General features: G+C 53.3%; 1 long non-coding RNA gene and 1 pseudogene across 1 annotated transcript; both read right to left on the bottom strand.

The window, feature by feature from the left end:
* Nucleotides 1–271: 271 nt before the first annotated feature.
* Nucleotides 272–1561, bottom strand: LOC127338395 (zinc finger CCCH domain-containing protein 15-like; annotated as a pseudogene).
* A 2383-nt stretch (nt 1562–3944) lies between these two features.
* LOC127338394 (uncharacterized) lies at nt 3945–4781 on the bottom strand. Its single transcript, XR_007874345.1, has 2 exons — nt 4687–4781; nt 3945–4615 (listed from the first exon to the last, which is right to left on the bottom strand). It is a non-coding gene; the product is annotated as an uncharacterized lncRNA (long non-coding RNA).
* Nucleotides 4782–5603: the final 822 nt, after the last annotated feature.

The following is a 5603-nucleotide window of genomic DNA, read 5'->3' as shown; positions in this document are numbered from 1 at the left end:
TAGGGCTGGAATTCGAGCCGAGCCGAGCCAGCTCGGCTTGACTCGCTAAAGCTCGGTCAACAATCGAGTTAGCTCGACTCGACTCGTTTAACAATCGAGTCCAGATTTGAAACTCGGCTCGACTCGTAAAGCTCGCGAGTAACTCACGAGTAACTCATTTAAAACTGTCAAATAGAACATGTAATATGTACAATGCATTTTTCCCGAATATTTGGGCATAAATAATGAACAACAAGCATTAGGACTATGGTACCATAAAAATATAAACCACAACGATCAATATATCATCAGCATAAGATTGCCAAGTTGAGAAACCACAAATATACTTTCGCATTTTGGTGGGCTTGAGCCAAATTCATTTTTACCGAGCTAAACGAGCTACTCGTGAGTTTGATGAACTCGGCTCGTTTAGCTTGAACTCGTTTAACAACAAAATATAAAACTCGACTTGGCTCGTTATACACCGAGTTCGAGTCGAGGCGAGTCGAGTCACGAGTTACTCGTTTAGCTTGCGGACTTTCGCGGCCTCGTCAAACTCCCTCTCGAGCTGCCACCCAGACTTGTAGTCACCTCTGTCGTGCATGAATTTGCAAGCATCGCCGTAGCCACAGTACCCGTCTGCTTGTAGTCCTTGCAGATGCCGGGCTGGTAGTCGATCTGCGTGGAGATGCGTATGTACGCCGGCGCCCGCAGCGGGCCGTGCGCGCCAGCGGCCTTCTCTCCGGACACCGTGTTCTCCCGCCGGAATCCAGCCTTGTGATCCGTGTACCCGTTGATCCCCTTGTAGACATCCCCGGAGGAGGAGCCGGAGGCGGAGGGGTCGTTCTTGACGGACGCCTCGGCCTGCTTGAGCTGTCGCTCGCGGATGGCACGCGCGTCGCGGTCATACGCCGTCTCCGTCTCGAGCGTCGCGGTGGCGCGGTTGTCGGTGGAGGACTGGATTGTCCGGGAGGACTCGAACTGGAACCGGCGGGGCTCGGAGGAGTTGTTGGCGGAGGAGAAGAAGAGCTTGCTGGTAGTAGACGGCGGCTTCTTAGAGCGCGCCGCCGCGATGGCGCCGGAATCGTCCTCGCCGCCTTCTTCGTCATCGGAGCCGGCAGACGCGGCGGGACGCTTCCGAATATTCTTCGGTGGCTTCCGGATAAAGTTACACACCGGCGCGGAGCCGGAGAAGCCGCCGCCGTCGGACATGGGGATGGGTAGGGTTTGGGGATTCCTGGGTATCAATTGGAAAAGATGTTGGCCCAGCGCCCCAGCCCCAATGCGCCGTGTACTTCGGACGTAGGTAGACGATAATCTGCGGCGAGACGACGGACGTACACGACCGATCCACAGAGTTGCACACGTATTGCAAACAAGATAGCAGCTAGATTGGATGTGTCGCACCTCTGATATTTTCGTATTGATTCTTCACATGGTTGTTTCTTACGAAGTACAGATACTTGTATTTATACCTGGCAAGAAACTACCAACAACAGCCGACTCGGTGATGTCCCAGCGTCCAACACGGCACAGAACACGCCCAACGCGACGCCACCCCGGATACAAACCTGGTTTAGACTCAAACTAGATAACGAACATATAGACTGCTACAAGTATACTCCATCCGCGAATCCATCTACAAATAGATGCATGTTTAGGTTTAATATTTTTGAACCCGAACCGCCGGAGCCCTGTTTTTCATTTATAGAAGGGGGAAAGCTGTACAAGCCAACAAAGGTAGATGGATACAGAGAGCTAACAGCATCCCCACTCGTCTTCCCGAAGAGGTCCCCGAGTGACGTTTTTCCCATCTGAACGACGAAAATTGGCCCAGTCGCGCCCAAGATTCCTCGTTTTCCCCCGGATTTGGGCCTAAACCCATCCGGCGAGCCCACGCCATCCCCGGTCTCCCGAGGCGCGCTCGGGGACTCCGAAGCGAAAGCGCGCGAAGCGACGAGAATTCACTCCCGCGCTTTCGCTTCGGCTTCGCCGCAGAGATGGACCCGGCCAGTCAGCGGCACACGCATCATCTTCCGCGCGCAGTAAAGACTGCTGCCGGTCAGCTCGCTGCGGATGCATAGCATCCACGCGGCATTTATCGCCGAGTCCAGCACCGCCTACATAACTTGCCGCGACGCGTAGCACCGACGAAACCCCCCGCCAGACACGAACCCTATTCCACCACTGCTCCCTCGCCGAGATCCATGGCATTCAACGAAGACGGCGCGGCCAACAACGGCTTCCCCCGCCGTTCGCTCCACGCGTGGGAGGGCCACCTCCTCTACCAAGCGGGGTACCCCTGCCCGCCGGATACGAGGCCTCCCGGCGGCGGGTGGCGGCTAAGTGCGGGTGGCGTGCCAATCCCGCCGCCGCCCCAGGGACACGCCCTCGACGTCGCCATCGAGGAGGCCCGTCTGACCTTGTCGGACCAGGAGCGCGCCGAGCCACGCTACCACCCCGACAACTACACGGTGTGGAACTCCTACTTCCTCCGGCGGTGGGAGCGGGAGCTCGCCTCCTATGACGGCCCGCCGCCACCGCCTCCGCGAAACAACACCGCCGGACGCAAGCGTTGGTGGAGCGCGCCGGGCCGGACCCTCGAAGCCGTCATCGAGCACATCGAGGGCGGCAACGCGCCTGTGCTGACAATGCCGCCGCCGTCGAGGGCCTCGGCCAGCCGCCGTCGGGGCAGCTGACAGCCACGGCGGATGGCTGCCAGTTCCTCGTCGTCCGGATCGGCGACGAGGTTGACGCCGAGCTCCAGGTCGGCGCCAACCTTGGCGCCGGTGAAACGGGAGCCTCTTTCCCCGTCCCGCAACCGTGAGCGCAACGGCGGCGGAATCGTCATCCGCGAGTCGTCGACGCCACGCGGCCACCAGCGCCTGGTTCGCCCCAAGCGCGAACCAGGCGCCTCCGACGAGCGGAAGCGGAAGCCGGTGAAGGAGGAGGTCCATGACGCCGAGGAAGCCGCGATCCTCGAGGCCGTCATGGCGAGGTCCCTCCAGGACCTCGTCCCCGCCGATAACTCCATGCCCCTCGACCAGGCCTGCGCCTGGTCGAGGGAGCAGTGGGAGAAGGAGGAGGCGGAGCGGCAGGCTCGGCTCCTCGAGCAGGCCGCTCGCTACCGCCAGCCTGCGACTCCTCCATCCGGTGTCCCCGTCCCCGTCATCGACCTCGAGGAGTCCGACGACGAGTGGTACAAGCCCTCGCCGTCCCCCCTTGCAACAGTGGCCGGTGGGGAGACTCCGGCCAGGGCACCAGCAGCCAGGCGGCGACTGCGCCGCCGCGCTTCGACGACGCCGGCTCCGACGATGATGGCGGCGACGGCGACTACACGGTGTTCTACCGCCATTTCGGCATGTAGAGCGCCGTGTTTCAATATTTAAAGTTGTACTAGCACAAATGCCCGTGCGTTGCCACGGGATAACGAAAAAAATTACTACCGGTAAACAATTATTTCAGTCTATAAATATGTGTGAAACATAAGTAATATGATTCATGTTCATATATGGATGAATATCAACTCCTTTTCTCATGTTTTTCTCCTTTGTAAATGTCATGTCTGGCGGCTTCTTCCACTCCACCTCTCCACCCCCTTCATTTACCTTTGGTTCAGCTATGTCATCTTCACTCCCTTTATTTTCCCTTGGTTTAGCATTGTCATCGCTTTAAAAGTCTGTCATCTCACGTAGCCTGATGGAACATCAAATAGTGATGTCAAACTCTGACGTACTAACCAAATCTACGTTTTTAGTCGCTTTAAAAGTCCGTCATCTCACGTAGCCTGATGGAACATCAAATAGTGATGTCAAACTCTCACGTGCTAACCAAATCTACGTTTTTAGTCGAGGGGGAAAATCAATAGGAAGTATACAGTAAAATTTGCAATTACTTTACCTTAGTACATCATTAATAAAAGTGGGGGAAAAGAAGGGTATTAACTATATGTTGCATAGGACAAATTTCTGGTAAACATTAACAAATTTAAAATCCTGAAATTGTGGAATGCACGAGTGTTCCAGCATAATCATTCGTAACAACCAACTAAACGATACTACTATCGGAAGTGTAGTTGAAAAGATTTCTTTATTTTTACCCTTCGTATTTCGAAAACCGCCATCTGATCCCCAATCGATCAATCTTAGCCTCACACCTTCGTTATCCCGTGCTTGCGCTAGCAGCCTCCTGCCGGTTGACTCCCACGATGCAGCCTCGCGCCGATGGGCGGCCTCCCGTCCTTGGAGTCGGTGGCCTCTCAAGGGTGGGCCGGCGTCCTCACGCGCTCCACCGCCGCGTTAGCTCGCCTCTTGCCGCCGCTGCTCGAGCTCTCCTCTTGTCGCCGCTGCTCAAGTTCACCTCTTGCCGCTGGTATTGGAGCTCACCTCTCGCCGCCGCTAGAGCTCGCCTCCTCCTGCTCCCATGTGTCTAACTCAAGGAGGCCGGCGCCACCGGGCCAGCTTCACCTCCCACCCTTCCTGCCCCGACTACACCCTGCTCCCGGCCGGCATCCTTCTCGACATGATGCCATGGAGGCAAGGCCGATCGCCGTCGCTTCCCCCGACGTAGCCCCTGCTATGTCTTGAGCTGGTAGGTTTGCATAACTTGTTAATTTCACCTCATACTTCACCATAATCTACATGTTGAAGAGTTCAGCGTCTAATTTTGCAACTCAAGAACGTGTTAATTCTGTCAAAATAAGAACACCTTGATTATCTTGCCCCCACCTAGATTGTGTCAAAATAAGAACAAGCCAGGTTATATGCCTCCTGAAAGGTTATGCATATGTGAAAGATAACAACTACTCCGATCTCCCATTTGCAATGATAAGTTGATACTATACCACTATTCCATTTGCAAGTTAAGAGGGATTAGGTTTCTTGTATTGTCGGAAAAAGTGGTTTGCTGGCACTAGTTTATTACTGCAGCCCGTCGGATTATTAGGATCTCATAAGGGAAGAAAGACATCAGTGACATCAGGAAAGAAAGATCTCAGTTTCTTTTATGATTAGAAAGTAGAAGTAGTAACAACAATCTAAGCAGCTAATACTATTGGTCAGTACGTAGCTAAGTTTCAGAGATGTGGACTTGGCCTGAAGTTATTGTCTCCCCTAAACGTGGCAGAGACAAATAGCATGTGGTATAGTGTAGTGGTATCGCCAAAATGAAGTGAACTGGCAGTAGATTTTACTCCTCTAACCGTGGCAGAGACAAATAGCATCGAGTATTTTGTAAGGAACAAATCTACCTGGCAGATGCAAAATGGAGTACAATACTTGTCAGTTAGCAAATGCCATATATGCCATGTACACTTACCAAAATTCATATTGCCAAAATGCATTTGGTCTTGTCTGACCATGGATACCAGGCTTGATTCCTTGCACATTCTTGATCTACCCAAGCATGGAGTACTAAAGGGCCCCCTTTCTCTGTCAGCATCTTGCAAAGTGACGATAGTTTAAGTATACAATACTATCCAGATCTTAATAGTGACAAAAATAAGGAGATGTCATCATTATACAATATGCAAAGTGAGGATTGTTTTCACTTTTGGTGCTATATATTCTGCATTTGTTTGTAGTATGACATATAGCGCATTTGTTTTGCTGTTGTATATTCATTGT

Source organism: Lolium perenne, chromosome 3 (assembly GCF_019359855.2).
Source record: "Lolium perenne isolate Kyuss_39 chromosome 3, Kyuss_2.0, whole genome shotgun sequence".
Lineage (NCBI taxonomy): Eukaryota > Viridiplantae > Streptophyta > Magnoliopsida > Poales > Poaceae > Lolium > Lolium perenne.
Note: the sequence above shows the minus strand (reverse complement) of the source record. Positions and strands in the feature narration are given on the sequence as shown.